We start from the raw sequence: 18,311 nt of genomic DNA on the forward strand, positions 1-18,311 counted from the left end.
TCCTAAATGTTAATGAGCTGTCAGCGACACTTACTTCTTGGCTCTCTGTTTAGAATGTTCGAGGTCTGGATGATGTGAAAACCGTGGGAGTCAATGTCCAGCACCCCTGAAAATATATGAGGGATCTGTTCGAGATCGTTAATCTCTCTAAGTCTCAATTTCCTCACCTGCAAAATATTTTATTAATGGCTTATTTTATTAATTTTATTAATAGCTTATTTTAATATTTATATTGATATGTAATATTTGTACACATTTGTAGGGTACATGGATTATATTGATATATGTATAAAATGTGTAATGATCAAATCAGAGTAATTGAGATGTCCTTTATCGCAAATATTTATCTTTTCTTTTTGTTGGGAACATTGCAAGTCTTCTAGCTATTTTGAAACATATAATAAAAAACAATATATTGTTAATTGTAATTCTCCCCCATGCTATCAAATACTAGAACTTATTCCTTCTAGCTGACTGTATTTTTGTACCCATAAACCAAGCTTTCTTCATCCTCTCCTTGCCCTTTCCCTGCCCTGCCTCTGATAACCACCATTCTAATCCTCACTTCCATGAGATGCAATTTTTTAGCTCCCACCTATGAGTGAGAACATGCAATCATTGTCTTTCTGTGCCTGGCTTATTTCACTTAATATAATGACCTCCAGTTTCATCCATGTTGCTGCAAATGACATGATTTCATTCCTTTTCACAACTGAATTATAGTCCATTGTGTATACATATCACATTTTCTTTATTCATTTTTCCGATGATGGACACTCAGGTTGCTTCTGTATCTTGACTACTGTAAATAGTGTTGCAGTAAACATAGGAGTGCAAATATCTCTTTGATATGTTGCTTTTCTTTCTTTTCATATATACTCAGCAATAAGATTGCTGGATCATATGGTAGTTCTATTCGTACATTTCTGAGGACCCTCTATACTGTTTTTCATGGTGGTTGTACAACTTTACATTCCCACCAGCAGTGTATGATCATTCCCCTTTTTGCATATTCTCAACAACATTTTCTTGTCTTTTTGATAACAGTCATATAAAATACTTAAAGTAATTGACCGTCTCATAGTGTGGTCGTAGAAATGAAACAAGTTGATAGAGCTAAAACACCTAATGCCTGTTAAACACTTAAAAAATGCTAGCCACCATTAAATATTTTTAATTTTACAACTATTGGTATAACAATGTTGACAAATTCTATACAATTAATTTTAGAATTACTAATATATTAATTTATTAGTAAACCTTATAACTTTTATTCTTTATCTGGTTATATATATATGATATATGAATTTATTATATGATTCCTTAACAGTCACCTAGCTCAAATAATGCATAAATATGACTGCATATTATTGAATGTACTTTTAGAAGATTGTTGGTGATAGGTATAATGTGGAAGAGAATAGAAATAGTTCAGATTAAATGTAGGTCACAGATATGTCTAAGTGTTATCAACACATCAATCCCACAAATTATCAGTTTTTTAAAAGACCAACCATAGCTTAGAACCCATTATAGTGACAATACAGACACAGCCATTGTCTAGAGGGGATCAAGTTTCTAATTTCAGAATATGTTTACTTCTGTAACATCTTAAATACCATTATGTCTTCAGGTATGAAATTTCACTTCTGTGTCACTTTAAGAAATACTAGTATATTTTCAGATATTGGATTTCAATGATATTAGGTTTCATAGGTTCTCTTCTTTTTAAAATCTCCCTAACGTTGAGATTTATATATAATATAAATATTAATATATTAATAAATATAAATATTATAAACAAATTATGTAAACATAATTATCACATCAATATATAGTATAATGATAATATAATAAAGTGATATAATATAAGTAAAATAATAATGGTATAATTTTGGTTAATCAGAACATATCCTAGATTTTTTCAGTCTCATAAATGCATCCCAGGTAATTTCTATGAATTTGCTTTTTAAAATTACAAGAAATAATATCCCTCATACAAAAAAGGGAGTCAGTAGATTGGTATTCCAATTCCCTCTGCTGCATATTCTCAGGGTTTTCCAAACAGTAGATTGTGACATCTTTCCGGAAAGGGGGACAGCTTTCCTCCAACCTAGCCAGCAACTTAGGCAGCTAAGAAAGATAAGACCGGGTTTGGATTTGAAGACTATCAGCTTAGTAACTAAACAGCCTGAGACGATGCTCAGGAAGACAGACAGTTCCTCTATTTCATATGACTTCATTCTCTGAATGAAACTTCATTCCAGGAAGAGTACAAGACTTTGTCCACCCAGCAATTGAGTATCTTTGGTGAAAGACTCTAGCTGCTGATACTTAGGCATTGGACATTTTCAGAGATGGGGGCTCCGGGAACACACACCTGCTGGATTAAAAAGAGGTGGGTGACACAATAGTGGCAGGGAAGGGCAAAGTGACCTTTCTTGATAATTCTATTCTTTGATAACTTTCATAAAAAAAGAAGTTTGTCTCTGCCTCATAATACATTCAAATTGCTATGAAATAGGATCAGTGTTTCAGCATGTGAACTAAGATGTATATTCTCATGTCTAGGGCCTAAGTGCCATGTTAGTCTTTTACTCTCAGTAAGACAGTCAAGTGAGAAATGGTGATGATGAAATCTAACACAAAACCCACAGAACTGGGCAGGCACAGGAACAAGCTTTAAGGGGTAACAGAGTCTGGAAAGCAAACCCAGACTGCCAATAGGCATCAGCGAGGGCTGCTGGATGTTAGGAGTTGGTTTCCATTCCCTATAAGGAAGCAAGGCTCCTAGGTTATAAATAATCTCTGGAGAAAATAGAGGATTTCAGTGCAAAACATGAAATGACGATCGGTCCAAAAGCCCATACTATGAATTGAGGCACATACAATGATGCTGAACTCAGGAAATCAGATGCAATAGACCTATCCTATTCTCTATTCGCGGAAACTGTAAGGTAAAAGCAATGTGAGAGCTCCAGTGATCAGAGGAAGCACAGTATGTTCCAGATGGGTTTTGCAGTAAGAGTGGCTCAGTGATGCTATCCTCAGTCAGAACAGCAAGGAGGATGGCCCACTGTGAATATTCAGCCAAACTGGGGTGTATAGACTGGAGCTCCTTAAATTTCCTATTAAATCAAATTTCCTGTCAAAACATGCATTTATCAAGGAACCAAAATATGGCTTATCTGGGAAATAAGGCATGATATCAAGGAACTGAGCAGTCTGAGACATGCTGAGGTAAACAGTTACTCTGAAATGGCAAGATCCTGTTGTAAGTGGTGAGATCCACAAGTTCATCGGTGGAGGAGCTGGGCCAGGAAGAGGCATGGAGATCGAGATGTGAGTCAGTGTAGATGGAGTGATTGAACTGACTCAACTGTTTAGAGACACTGTGTGCAGATTCAGTGGGGAATATGCCATATTGGCTGAAAATACTGGATAGGACAATGTCTTGGTTTAAGTTGGGAAAAGAAAACCCAAAGGAAATTGAGTACTTGAAAGAGAAATAGAGTTTCAGATCACTGAAATGAGTATGTGAGTATATAGCATGTGCATAAATATGTTCCCAGAGTTTTGTGTAAGAGCTATGAATTGCAGTATTATTGTCGCTTCCCTTATAGGAACATCTTAGTAACGGCCCAAAGATTGCTTCTGTCTGGATACACTAGGGCTATCACCTCCCCATTATACAGTGAACATGGAAGTTTACCAGCTTCTCAAGATTTCCTTAGCATGACATTGTATGTCTGTGTGTATGTGTGTGTGTGTGGTGTGTGTGTGTGTGTAAAGCTACAGAGAAGCAAAGAAAGTCTGAGTGAATTAGAATGCCATTATATGTAGCATTTTATCTTCCACAATTTTTGACAATACATAAATCCTATTTATAGAAGCAAGCTTGTGTATTAATGATTGCATGTCAATATTAATGATTAGAGCAACAAAACAATGCCTGTGGGTGGAGACTGAGAGACTGAGATGAAATCAAAGCGGGCACCATGGAAACATTTCAGAAGGAAGAGAGCTTCATTATGGTATTTCACTGGGGTGCTTATCTTATTTGGCACTTCTAATTAATGCACTAAGAGAGAAGGGTAATTTCTTTTATTCAGATTGCTGAATCCTTGTAAACAACAATGCCATGTGAACTATTATTTTAAAAGATGGAAAAGCATTCAAAATTCAGAGCTTTTGTTTCCTAACTTAAATGTACCACTTTGCCTAATGGCTTCCTTATCTTTATCTACTTTGATATTTATTTTTGACATCTTATATCCTTCATCAGAAATCCAAAATTTTTAAATGTGTTTGTTAGCCACTCGTATGTCCTCTTTTGAGAAGTGTCTGTTCAATCGTACTCCAAACCCCAGCATCACACACTCTACCTTTGTAACAAACCTGCACATATACCTCTGGAATCTAAAATAAAAGAATATCATTATTCTTAATGTTACTAATGTGTTATCAACACATTAAGATCAGGAAATTCCTTCAAGTTCATGCGCTTATAGAGGCCATTCTTTAGAAAATACAGGATGTCATTAAAAGGTTTTTTTTTAACAACAGATTTGTGCAAATATAACAAAAAGAGATCAAGTAAAGTTTAGAAAGAATGGTAAAATGTAAAAGGAGATGGGGCCGGGTGTGGTGGCTCGTGGCTGTAATTCCAGCACTTTGGGAGGCTGAGGTGGGCAGATGATTTGAAACTAGGAGTTCAAGACCAGTCTGGTCAACATGGTGAAACCTCGTCTCTACTAAAAACACAAAAGTTAGCCGGGCCTGGTGGTGCATGCCTGTGGTCGCAGCTAATCAAGAGGCGGAGGCAGGAGCATCGCTTGAACTTGGGAGGCAGAGGTACAATGAGCAGAGATTGTGCCACTACACTCCAGCCTGGGTGACAGAGCAAGACTCTGCCTCAAAAAAAAAAAAGAAAAAGTGAAGGGAGATGGGAAAATTAATGAGTGAGGTGATGTCATACAGGAAGCTATTATAAACCTTTAATTTAAAATACATAAATATGCATTTAGTCAGAGTGCAATCTGGAATGAGAAGAGAATGTTAGGAAATCAACAGGAGCCAATATTATACATTTATTTTACAGAAATTTTTAAAGAAATACTATAATACTGCAGTGGAATTACACACCAGATAAGAATCCCTAAATTTCCTGGTATTGGAGGCAAAGTCTCTTATAACACCTTCAAAGAGAAGAATACAAATGAAAATACACTAGAAAAAGTGAAGTTTAATTTATACTAAAGTATAAGGACAATGAAAACGTGAGCAGAGAATAAAGGAACAATTACAGGACAGCCCTACTAAGAAATAGGCAAATTGAAATTGTATATGAAGGCAAATTTCACCCATCCTATAAGTTTGCACTGGGCAGGACTAGATGATCTGGAGCTCAGCGATTTTGAGGAACATATTGCAGTAAGGGTAGGCACATTTGGGAATAATTGCATTTCTTAAATGCAAATGCGTAGTGCTGTTTCTGTCCACATATTTATTATTCATTGTCACTTAACCATGAACAAGTGTAAGATCCCTTTCTGGCATGAAAATATATTTGCTTACTTTGTTTTTCAGTCAAGACTCCTCATTCAAGTTTGTAATAAGAATTCGAGCTTGAGTAATCATTGGGCTAGAACTTGTAGAAATATAGAACTTGAATAGGTAGCAATCATATTTTTGTAAGTGATTTCAGCATTAAGAGAAATGTATCATGGTTTCTCAAAGCAAGATACCTTACAGTTGCCCCATGGCATGAACATGAAGATAAATTAGGTTGAACTGAGTAATTAGTTGAAAAATAAGAATGCAAGTAAATATGGAATATATGACTTATACAAGTCTTAATCTTGTCTTCCAAGGTGCATGGTAACTATTTCACTTATTGAAATAATTGGCCAACGAATTTGTTAGCTAGTAGATTTTGTTAGAATGATAAAGTAGTTGTAATTACATGAAATTTTATAATAGTCCTCATTTTGTTGGCATATATAAGCAACAAAAAGGGAGCCTCTATTTATTTAGGTTACCCTGAATAATTCTTTCTCTTGAACCGCTTTGCTGCAGAAGTTTGCATGGAATTAGCTAGGTTGCTGTACCCTCTACAGGAAGCCTCCGAGAGATTGCACAACAAAAAGCATGTGTGAGATTCAGTCTGATTTCTGAGTACAAGCGCACTGAATCTGGCCTAGCTGTGTACAGACTGAATTCCAACTGACAATCTCTTGGAAGGCATTAAAGATTCTTAGCTCTCTGCTGAGCATGGGTTCTGCCTCTCCTTAGGACATTAAGAAACTCTGTTATCCAAGCTCATTGATTTTGTTTTTTTTTTTTCATTTAAGACATGCTTCTTGATTGAAAAGAAGAAATTAGGTTTGGCCACCAAAGAAGAATGAGGTGAAGAGTGGCCTGCAGTTGATGTAAGTCTCCACTCAGATGAAATGTTCCACTCTCCCTGAAGAGGCGGGAGGCAGTATGGTTGGTGAATAGATGTGGACAACAGGACAATCCTAATGGCAATGTCAGCTTGAGTCAAGTCTTCTGGCATAAGGGGTATTTGAAAAAAATAATAATATTATTTATGAAACTGGACAACTTACTTTATATCTTTAATCCTCAGCTTTCTTATCTGGAAAATGGGAATAATGATGGAGCTATTATGAGGCTTAGAAAGATTATAATCAATGGTAGGTATACATGCGGCAACCTACACAGATAGACTACAAATAGTAGTAAAAAGGAAAAAAAAAATGTAAAATGTTTCTATGCAGTAAAAAGTATGAATTCAAAAACAATATTATTAATAAAATGTAGAACTAGTGGTTATAGAGAATTGAAAAAGTCTGAAAATGAAGTTTTTCATGTTAAATTAAATTTTCTTTATTTCTGATCTCAAGCCCAGATTCACAAGGATACATTAGGTTGGAAGATACATGGTAGTGAAAAACTGAGAGGTGTAAATGCATGTGAAAGAGCCAAGGACAAAACTCAGGATGATGTGTTATTTGTCTGTTTCTCCAACTGCAATAATGGAGGTCAATTAATTAAATACTCAACAAATATTTAATAAATAGTCACTGTGCATTCAGCAGTGCAAATTACCACTGTAGTACCTGCTTTAATTGTAACTCACATTTTATTGAGAGGAAAATAAAACTCTTTTTTTGTTGGCTTTGAATGAATTTATATACTGATATGTGCAGAAAAAAATGAAATCGGAGGTTGTATTCTTTCTTCAGCCCACATCCGATGGAGCATATGTGTTGTCTCTTTGATTTAAAAGTCCACATTACACAGTGTGCCTTAATTACCATATGGTTAGTGGAAAGTGTGCATATATGGTGCAGTAATCTATTCAATATAGAAAAATCTATTTATGATTCAAGAATAAACCTAACATTAGACTTCAGTGTGTTTTTTTTAGCTTTGCTATAACAACACTTAATCTGGAAAAGAAAATTAAAATTCAAAAAATTATCTTGCTGAATTATAAATTAGAAAAATTGATTTGCAATTATCTAGTTTTTGAATTGTGTGGCTTATGAAAAAGGACTAAAGCTGTCTACTTGGCTTACTTTAGCTATTGATCAATCAAATAGGTTCATTTCAGGAGAGATTTTCCTATAATACTAGTTAGGAACAATGCAAATCTGCCTGCTACGTGGTCACTAAGATTTTAAATAGAAGAAAAGTCATCTATAGCATGAAATAATGATTCTCAAAATGCAAAAGTTGAACCTAATTTCTAAAAGTATTCTAAAATTGAAGCAATATTAAAGAACATGGTATGTTGTTAAACAAAAACAAAAATTAACCATTGGTCATTTGAAGGTATGTTTCCAGTGGAACATCGTTAATAGAGAGGATTGATCAAAGGCCGGTCAGATGAGACATTGTCTCTTTTGTAGACTTAGAGCATCCTCGGGTTAGTTAAAAAGCAATGAAGAGATAAAAAGAAGAATATCACAAATGACTCCATGATGAATATTTAAATGCACACATCACCCTTCCTTAAGCTTCCTATTTTCCGACATTTCAACGAGGTTTCTTCAATTAGAATAAAGCTTTGTGCTGAGACAATTAACAGAAAATTAGAACCGCAAACTTTTTTTTTATTATAAATGTCTGGAAAAAAATTAAAGACAAAGTAGAATTTTCTTGACCATTCTAAGGAATAATTAGTTTACATTAAACTTGGACTCAGGCTAATCTAGAGAAATTTAATAAAGTAGACAAATAAGCCATATATTCCACTTGGATATCTTCCATAACTCCTACAAGTCTTTAATAAAATCTCATGTTCACCACAAGACCACTGGTGAACATTCAATTAAATACTATAACCTGCCCCCTCTAGGGCACCCCAGTCTCCTTACCTGATGTTCTACATTTTCTTTCTTCCACAGTATCTGAGAATTGAGGCCATCTGATTCCATATCCTTAATTATTAGGACTGAGATACAGGAGGTGCAAGTATCAATATAACACAGGACATTTTTGCCCCAGAAGATAACGCTGCAATCCAATAAAATACATCAATCTTTGCTTCAGAAATACTCATTGATTCATACAGTTTACTCACCTAAGCAATCAGCTCTCCTAGCAAGCAATCAGTTGTTCACACTTATCAAGCAAGCGTTTACTATGCAAGACTTTCTCTACCAATCAGATAATGTCACAAAATCTGGCCAATCCTAATCAACTACCCATTTTGAAACATAAATCTTAAGCCACTTGATCCCAGGCTACAAACATCAGAAACACTCTTCAGCAATCTGCTAGCCTTTTATGGATTTCTTTCGGCTGTGGATTTTTTTTTTTTTGTCAAAATTTGTTGAATATGGGGGATCATGGGAGACGGGAAGCAGGACTAGATTGCAACTCCAGACAGAGCAGCATGCAGAGGCTTGCATTGTGAATTTTAGCTCCAGATCAACTGCAAGAACAAACCAGCAATCCCGAGAGGACCTACAGACTCTCTGAAGGAAGCAGACTGCTCCTACAGGACCTGGGAGACACCCTAAATACTGTGAGTGCCCTGGCTGTGGAAGTGGGAAAGAGAAGTTGAAAGGCTGTTTGCAGGAGAAGTTTCTGACTTTACCTGGAGCTGAGTCAAGTTAGAGAGCTGGGACGAGTGAAATACAGGGGCAGAGGAAGTAGCAGAAAGGCCCTAGGTGCTCCCTGGGTCCCCAAGCAGCCCATTCCTGCCTGGCACCACAGGGATCCATCAGGAGGGTGGCCAGAGGAGCCTGGGGTAAAACTCCACAGGGAAAAGGAATTCTCAAGCTGAACTTTGTAACAATTTGAATAGGGTGAGAAGCCTCCTGGTCAGAACTTGAGAGAGGGCATGAATCTGGCTTGCAGACTTCAAAGGCAGGGGAAGAATTAAAACCCTTTTCTTTAGCAGCTGGGAGGTGGAAAGCCTTGGGCAAGTTTTCAAGCTCATCTCACCCACCATCTGGAAACAGACTCAGGGCTGTTGCAGGGGGCACCGTGGGAGTGAGACCGGCCCTTCAGTTTGTGTGGGAGCTAGGTGAGGCCTGTGACTGTCGGTTTTCCTCCACTTCTCTGACAACCTGCATGACTCAGCAGAGGCAGCCATAATCTTCCTAGGTACACAACTTTAGTGACCTGAGACTCTCACCCCCTCCCCACAGCAGCCACAGCAAGACCCGCCCACAGAGAGTCTGAGCTCAGACACACCTAGCCCCATCCCCACCTGAAGGTCCTTCCCTTCCCACCCTGGCGGTGGAAAACAAAGGGCATATAATCTTGGGAGTTTATAGGGCCCCACCCACTACCAGTCCCTCTCCATACTACTACAGCTGATGCTTTCTGGAAAGTGCCACTTCCTGGCAGGAGGACAAGCAGCAGAAAAATAGAGCTTTAAAACACCAAAGCTAAGGACCCTCACAGAGTCCACTGCACCCTCGCCACCTACACCAGATCAGGCACTGGTATCCATGACTGAGAGACCCATTGATGGTTCACATCACCGGACTCTATACAGACAACCCCCAGTACCAGCCCAGAGCCAGGTAGACTTGCTAGGTGGCTAGACCCAGAAGAAAGACAACAATCACTGCAGTTCAGCTTATAGGAAGTCACATCCACAGGAAAAGGGAACACCCCATGGGGCAAAAAAATCTGAACAGCCTTCTGCCCTTGACCTTCCCTCTGACAGAGCCTACCCAAGTTAGAAGGAACCAGAAAACCAACCCTGGTAATATGATAAAACAAGGCTTGTCAGCAGCTCCCAAAAAATCACACTAGTTCACCAGCAATGTATCTAAACCAAGAAGAAATCCCTGATTTACCTGAAAAAGAATTCAGGAGGTTAGTTATTAAGCTAATCAGGGATGGATCAGAGAAAGGCAAAGCCCAATGCAAGGAAATCTAAAAAATGATACACGAAGTGAAAGGAGAAATATTCAAGGAAATAGATAACTTAAAGGAAAAATGGCTGGGTGCAGTGGCTCACAACTGTAATCTCAGCATTTGGGAGGCCGAGGTAGGTGGATCATCTGAGGTCAGGAGTATGAGACCAGCTTGGGCAACATGGCAAAACCCTGTCTCTACTAAAAATACAAAAATTAGCCAGGTGTGGTGGTGGGCACCTGTAATCCCAGCTACTTGAAAGGCTGAGGTATGAGAATTGCTTGAACCTGGAAGGCAGAGCCTGCAGCGAGCCATGATCATGCCTGTGCACTCCAACCTGGGCGATAAAGTGAGACTCTATGTCAAAAAAAAAAAAAAAAAAACAAAACCCTTTTGGATACAGCTAAGGCCGTGCTAAGAGGAAAGTGCATAGCCCCAAATGCCTACATCAAAAAGTCTGAAAGAGCATAAACAGACAATCTAAGGTCATGCCTCAACAAACCAGAGAAACAAGAACAAACCAAACCCAAACCTAGCAGAAGAAAAGAAGTAACCAACATCAGAGCAGAACTAGATGAAATTGAAACAAAAAAATACAAAAGATAAATGAAACAAAAAGCTGGTTCTTTGAAAAGATAAATAAAATTGATAGACCTTTAGCCCATTAGCAAGATTAACCAAGAAAAGAAGAGAGAAAATCCAAATAATCTCACTAAGAAATGAAACAGGAGATATTACAACAGACACCACTGAAATACAAAAGATCATTTAAGGCTACTGTGAACATCTTTATGCACATAAACTTGAAAACCTAGAAGAGATGGATAAATTCCTGGAAAAATACAACCCTTCTAGCTTAAATTAGAAAGAATTAGATACCCTGAACAGACCCAATAACAAGCAGTGACATTGAAATTTTAAAATTACCAACAAAAAAATGTCTAGGACCAGACAGATTCAAAACAGAATTCTACCAGACATTCAAAGAATTGGTATCAATCCTTTGACGGTATTCCACAAGACAGAGAAGAAAGGAACCCTCCCTAATTCATCCTATGAAACCAGCATCATCCTAATACTAAAATCAAGAAAGGACACAACCAAAAAAGAAAACTGCAGACCAATATCCTTGATGAATACAGATACTAAAATCCTTAACAAAGTAACAGCTAACTGAATCCAACAACATATCAAAAAGATAATCCACCATGATCAAGTGGGCTTCATACCAGGGATTCAGCAATGGTTTAACATATACAAGTTAATAAATGTGATACACCATATAAACAGAAACAAAAATCACATGATCATCTCAATAGATGCAGGAAAAACATATGACGAAGTTTAGCATCCCTTTATGATTAAAATCCTCAGCAAAATCGGCATACAAAGGACATACCTTAATGCTTAATGTAATGAAAGCCATCTATGACGAACCCACAGCCAACATAATACTGAAAGTTGAAAACATTCCTCCTGAGAATAGGAACAAGACAAGGATGCCCACTGTCGCCACTCCTCTTCAACATAGTACTGGAAGTCCTAGCCAGGGCAATCAGAAATAAAGAGCATCCAAATTGGTAAAGAGGAAGTCAAACTGTCCCTGTTTGCTGACAATATGATCGTTTACCTTGAAAACTCTAAAGACTATTCCAGAAAGCTCCTGGAACTGATAGAAGAATTCAGCAATGTTTCTGGATACAAGATTAATGTACACAAATCAGTAGCTCTTCTATACACCAACAGCCACCAAGCTGAGAATCAAATCAATAACTCACCCCCTTTTACAATAGCTGAATAACAAAAAAGGTAAAAAACTTAGGAATCTACCTAACAAAGGAGTGAAAGACCTCTACAAGGAAAACTAGAAAACACTGCTGAAAGAAATCATAGATGAAACAAACAAATGGGAACATATCCCATGCTCATGGATGGGTAGTATCAGTATTGTGAAAATGACCATACTCCCAAAAGCATTCTACTAATTCAATGCAGTCCCCATCAAGATACCACCATCATTCTTCACAAAGTTAGAAAAAAAAGTCTAAAATTTATATGAAACCAAAAAAGAGCACACATGGCCAAAGCAACACTAAGCAAAAAGAACAAATCTGGAGGCATCACGCTACCTGATTTCAGACTATACTATAAGGCCATAGTCACCAAAACAGCCTGATACTGGTGTAAAAGTAGGCACATAGACCAATGGAACACAATAGAGAACCCAGAAATAAACCCAACTACTTACAGCCAACTGATCTTCGACAAAGCAAATAAAAACATAAAGTGGGGAAAGAACACCCTTTTCAACAAATAGTGCAGGGATAATTGGCAAGCCACATGTAGGAGAATGAAACTGGATCCTCATCTCTCACCTTATACACATATCAACTCAAGATGGATTAAGTACTAAAACCTAAGACTTGAAACTATAAAAACTCTAGAAGATAACATTGGAAAAACCTTTCTAGACATTGACTTAGGCAAGGATTTCATGACCAAGAACCCAAAAGCAAATGTAATAAAAACAAAGATAAATTGCTGGGATCTAATTAAACTAAAGAGCTTTCACATGGCAAAAGGAACAGTCAGCAGAGTAAACACACAACCCCAGAGCGGGAGAAAGTCTTCACAATCTGTACATCTGGCAAAAGACTAACATCTAGAATGTACAATGAACCCAAACAAATCAGAAAAAAAAAAAAAAAATCAAAAAGTGGGCAAAGGACATGAATAGACAATTCTCAAAAGAGCATATACAAATAGACAACAAACAGATGAAAAAATGCTCAACAGCACTAATGATCAGGGACATGCAAATCAAAATCACGATGAGATACCACCTTACTCCTGCAAGAATGGCTATAATCAAAAAATTAAAAAACAGCAGATGTTGGCATGGATGCTGTGATCAGGGAACACTTCTACACTGCTGGTGGGAATGTAAATGAGTACAGCTGCTAAGGAAAACACTATGGAGTTTCCTTAAAGAACTAAATGTAGAACCACCATTTGACCCAGCAATCCCACTACTGGGTATCTACCTAGAGGAAAAGAAGTTATTATTCAAAAAAAGATACTTGCAGATGCATGTTTATAGCAGCACAGTTCATAATTGCAAAATCGTGGAACCAACCCAAATGCCCATCCATCAATGAGGAGAAAAAGACACTATGGGGTGTGTGTGTGTGTGTGTGTGTGTGTGTGTGTGTGTGTGTATGAAATGGAATGCTACTCAGCAACAAGAAGGAATGAATGAACAGCATTTGCAGTGACCTGGATGAGACTGGAGACTATTATTCCAAGTGAAGTAATTCAGGAATGGAAAACCAAACAGCATATGTTCTCACTGATATGTGGGAGGTAAGCTATGAGGATGCAAAGGCGTAAGAATGATATAATGAACTTCAGGGACTTGGAGGAAGGAGTGGGAGGAGGGTGAGGGATAAAAGACTACAAATGTTGTACAGTGTATACTGCTCGGGTGACGGGTGCACCAAAATCTCACAAATCACCACTAAAGAACTTACTCATGTAACCAAATACCACCTGTACCCCAATAACTTATGGAAAAATTAAAAATAAAAATTTAAAAAGCTATATTGAAATATGATATGTCTCACTATATTGCTTAGGCTGGTCTCATACTCCCGGCCTCAACAGATCCTCCCACCTCAGCCTCCCAAATCATTGTATAGAGGTTTGCAACAATCTCTAATATTTCCTTATATTATTGTGGCCTCAGTTGTTATGTCTCCTTTTTCATTTCTGATTTTATTTATTTGGAATTTTTTTTCTTAGTCTAGCTAATGGTTTTCCAATTTTGTTTATCTTTTCAAAAAAAGAAACTTTTTCTTTTCATTGATCTTCTGTAATTTTTAGGCTCAATTTTATCTATTTATGCTTTGATCATTATTTATTTCCTTCTATTGAATTTGGGTTTGGTTTGCTCTTGCTTTTCTAATTCCTTGAACCTAGTGCATTGTTAGGTTATTTGAAATCTTTCTACTTTTTTGAAAGAGGTTTTTATTGCTATACACTTCCCTCTTAGTACTGCTTTTACTGAATCCCATAGATTTGATATGCTGTATTTTCATTTTCCTTTTGACAGTTTGGCTATAATGTACCTAGGAGAGGACCTGTTTGGATTGAATCTATTTGGGGTTTCCTTGAGCTTCCTGGATATACATGTCTCTCTCTTTCCCAAAACTTGGGAAGTTTCCAATTATTACTTCATTAAATATGTTTTCTACACCTCTACCCTTCTCTTGTCTTTCTGAAATATCCATAACGCAAGTATTTGTTCACTTAATGTTGTCCCGTATATCCTGTAGGCTTTCTTTTTCATGTTTGATGTATCCCTATGTTGTCTTCTGTGCATCTGGTAGAACAGTTGCCTCTTCTAATTTTATGGAGTAGGCTTCATAGAAAAAACACATTAATTTAACAGGGTTCATAGAAAAAACATATTAACAGGTTCTTCGTATGTCAGTTGAGTGGATTGCATTGGCTTTGTTTCTAGGGGAATGCAGTAGTATAGTCTCCATATAGTTTCTCCAGCTATAATCCATACTAGTGACATTCGCAAGTGTCTCAGTGCCCTAGGCTGAGAGAGTTTGCAATGGTGGTGTGTGGCTTTGCCAGGCATAGACTCCCTAGGATGTTTCTCAGGTCGGGAGTGCATGCATGCATATTGTGGGTCAGCCAACTTGGGGTCTGGCTCACAGGGGCTGGAACCACAGCCTGTTACTCTGGTCGGGGGCATGAGTGGACAGTTGCCGGGGTAGCCCATCATGCTGTTTCTCAGGGCCAGGATTTGGACACATGGTTGCTAGATGACCTGGGCTGTGCTTACCAGAGGCAGCCCATGAGGCTGTTTCTCAGGCCCAAGATGTGGGCACCCCGCTGCTTCTCAGGCCTGGGGCATGACCAGAAGGCTTCTTGGTTGACCTGGGTGTGTATCTGATGAGGGTGGCCCCCAAGGATGTTTCCTAGGTCTGGGATGTTAGTGCAAGGCTGCTCAAGTATCCTGCGGGCATGCCTATCAAGAACAGTCCATGGGACTGTTTCTCAGACCCAGAACATTGAAGCAAGACTACTCAACTGGTCTGAGGGGGTGTGTCTGCCAGGAGTAACCATGAGTCTGTTTCTCAGGTCCTGATTGCAGGTGCACAGCTTCTTAGCTGCCCTAGAGGCATATCTGCTAGTGATAAGCCACACAACGCTGTTTCTGAAGTTTTGGGTGTGAGCATGTAGTTTGTTCCATTAGCCTGTGGGCATGTGGCCTGCTCAGTGGCTCGAGGACTTCTCCCCCTTGGGGGATGTTGCGAGTAGTTTGGCTGGCTCAAGCGCAAGTTCACCTTGGGCAGTACTGCCAGAGTGTTCCTCCAGCTGGAAGTCCAAGTGGTGCCAATTTATTTTCCTGCTATGCAGGACCAGTGTCACATTTGATCCAGCAATCCCACTTCTGCGTATATATCCAGAGGAACTGATGACAAGATCTGGAAGAGATTAGCACTCTTATGTTCATTGCAGCACCATTCACAATAGCCAAGATGTAGAAGCAATCTAAATGTCCATCAATAAATAAATGGACAAAGAAAAATGTGCTCTTTATATGTATACATGTATATACATATATGAATTTGATCATATGATTCATATTGATATAAATTTTCCTGATGATTAGTGATACATATATACACGTATGTATGATAGTATCCATTTTTAAAACAGAAGAAAATTTTGCAATATATAACAACAAGGATAAAACTTGAGGACATTATGCTAGGTAAAACAAGCCAGTCAAAGGGTGAATACTAAATGACTCCACTTATATGAGATTTCTAAAACAGTGACACTCATAGAAACAGAGTAGAATGATGGTTGCCAGAAGCTGGTGGAAGGGGGAAGTGAGAAGTTGCTGTTCAAGTATAAAGTTTTGGTTATGCAAGAAGAGTAAGTTCTAGAGATTTTCTATGCAACATTGTGCCTCTGGTTAATACTGTACTGTGCCCTTAATTTTTTTTTAATATTGTAGATTTCATGTTCAGTGTTCTTAGCACAAATAAAGAAAATAAATTATGAATAGATAGATTGCCTACCTACTGCACTGTGCTTCAGGGAGGTGTGCAAAATGGATAACAGCTATTAACCTCGTATTATAAAAGTTACTATCTATTTATAATAAGAGGAATATGGACAGTGCTCAATAGGCACTTGGTACTATCCAATAGATATCAACTCGTTTAATCCAAAAGAACCCTATAAAGAGAATAATATTAAAAACCTTTATTAATACATGCAACATGGGCACTAACCTGTGAGGACAGGTGCTAAACATAATGCTGAAGCAGCATCCTGTAGACCCTCTCCTGAGAAAACAGTCTCTTGCTGAAATCCTGTGGTGGGAAAAGCTGTTCTGAGGCAGTGAGGAGAACGGGAAGCATCAGGGATCTTGAGGCTGCAACTACTTACCAAAGAGTATCGAAGAATTTCAGTGTTTTAACAACTCGCACACAGGTTTATATCCACTGAGTATCACTAATATTACAGATAGTAATATTATGATGCCCATTTCACAGATAAAGAAATGAGGCTCCAGAGAGTCCCAAGCCACACAACCATTGAGTGGAGGAGGTAGTATTTGAACCCAGGGAGTCTGACGCCAGATCCTGGGCTCTTAACTGCTATGCTATACAGTTTCATATTGGCAAAGAAAATAATTAACTACAAACAATAAAATGTTATTTAGCAACTAAAGCATGTCAGGCACTGTGGAATACAAGATGTAGAGAGATTCAAACATAAATTAAGTAGAATTCCAAAAAAAATAATGGTTCTAGCAAGAAGTACTAAAAGTCAGGGAAGACTTTAACCCAGAGATTGAGATTTTTCTTCAGTGAACCGAACCTGAAAATGTACTGTTTGCACATATTATCTGAGTAATTGCTCCAATTTTCCATTATGTTGTATCAGAAGACAGTAGTTTGGAAACAGGAATTTGTTAAATTTCCAATAATATCCCCAGGGATGCAGCAGAAGTAGTTCCAACTGCACCTTGGCCAAATCTCTCTTCATTTTGGAAGTAGATCATTAACCATGATGGGCGACGATTGCTGAAGACAGCAGGGGAAAACTGAATCAGTCATGCCAGGAATTCTACTAAATGCACGATAGAGGAAAGCAGAACAGCACTTTTTCCCTCCCTTTCTTCATTTCATAATGTTCCCCCACAGTGACATTCTTCCTGGTGCAGTCTCCAACCACCTGGGATTAGTTCACTGCACAGCATGGCCAGGAATTTGTGTGTTCAAAGCTCTTGCAAACAATGTTCACCTAAAATGGATCAGCATCACCTTTTGGAAGTAAAACGTGGTCACTACTTTCTATTGCTGGGCTAACCTTTCTTTATAATTAAAGTAGCAATTTGGGTTCAGAGTACCTCCCGTGGAACAATTTTAAAGTGAGATACACTTAAGATTCTGATGATATTGACTTCCTCTGAACCTAAAGAGACTAAAAACTACAGATATAATTTTTTTAGTATTTCTATGACATTTTAAAAAGAATATCATAATAACTAAAAGTTTTAAAGGTTTATGTTATTTGTTTTCCTTGAATAGTAAATAACAAAAAAATTAGAATAATAATTTTAATACAGTGAGCAATTTGATTAACATTTAATAATCTGGAAAATAATAGCAACTGGAGCCAAGAAACCAAATCCCTTAACACCAGCTTTCATTTCAAGTGATCTCCAGGTGGCTGCTAGCCAATTTGCCACATGAAAAAAATCCTGACACTATTGGAAAATAGACTCCAAGTATTTAAAAAAAAAAGAAAAGAAAAGAAAAGAACAATCAGTAGAGAATAGACAATGTTGTGCTAAAAGGCTATGTTATGTTGCCAAAAAAAAATTC

The 18,311-nt window shown here is 37.8% G+C and overlaps 1 protein-coding gene across 10 annotated transcripts in view; it reads right to left on the reverse strand.

Moving 5' to 3' along the window:
* The window catches only part of LOC105477512 (zona pellucida like domain containing 1), a 310,970-nt gene that overhangs the window by 101,206 nt on the left and 191,453 nt on the right, over nucleotides 1-18,311 (reverse strand). For 5 of the 10 annotated variants that reach the window (XM_071092501.1, XM_071092502.1, XM_071092499.1 and 2 more), the window contains one exon: nucleotides 8,388-8,526. The exons of 3 other annotated variants lie outside the window; for them this stretch is intronic. The gene's annotated coding sequence lies outside the window, so the exon portion shown is untranslated. Of the gene's footprint in view, nucleotides 1-34; nucleotides 135-8,387; nucleotides 8,527-18,311 lie in introns of those variants that run through there. 2 more of the 10 variants (XM_011734073.3, XM_071092505.1) reach the window with 1 other exon arrangement.

This window comes from Macaca nemestrina, chromosome 2, assembly GCF_043159975.1.
Source record: "Macaca nemestrina isolate mMacNem1 chromosome 2, mMacNem.hap1, whole genome shotgun sequence".
NCBI classification, from domain to species: domain Eukaryota; kingdom Metazoa; phylum Chordata; class Mammalia; order Primates; family Cercopithecidae; genus Macaca; species Macaca nemestrina.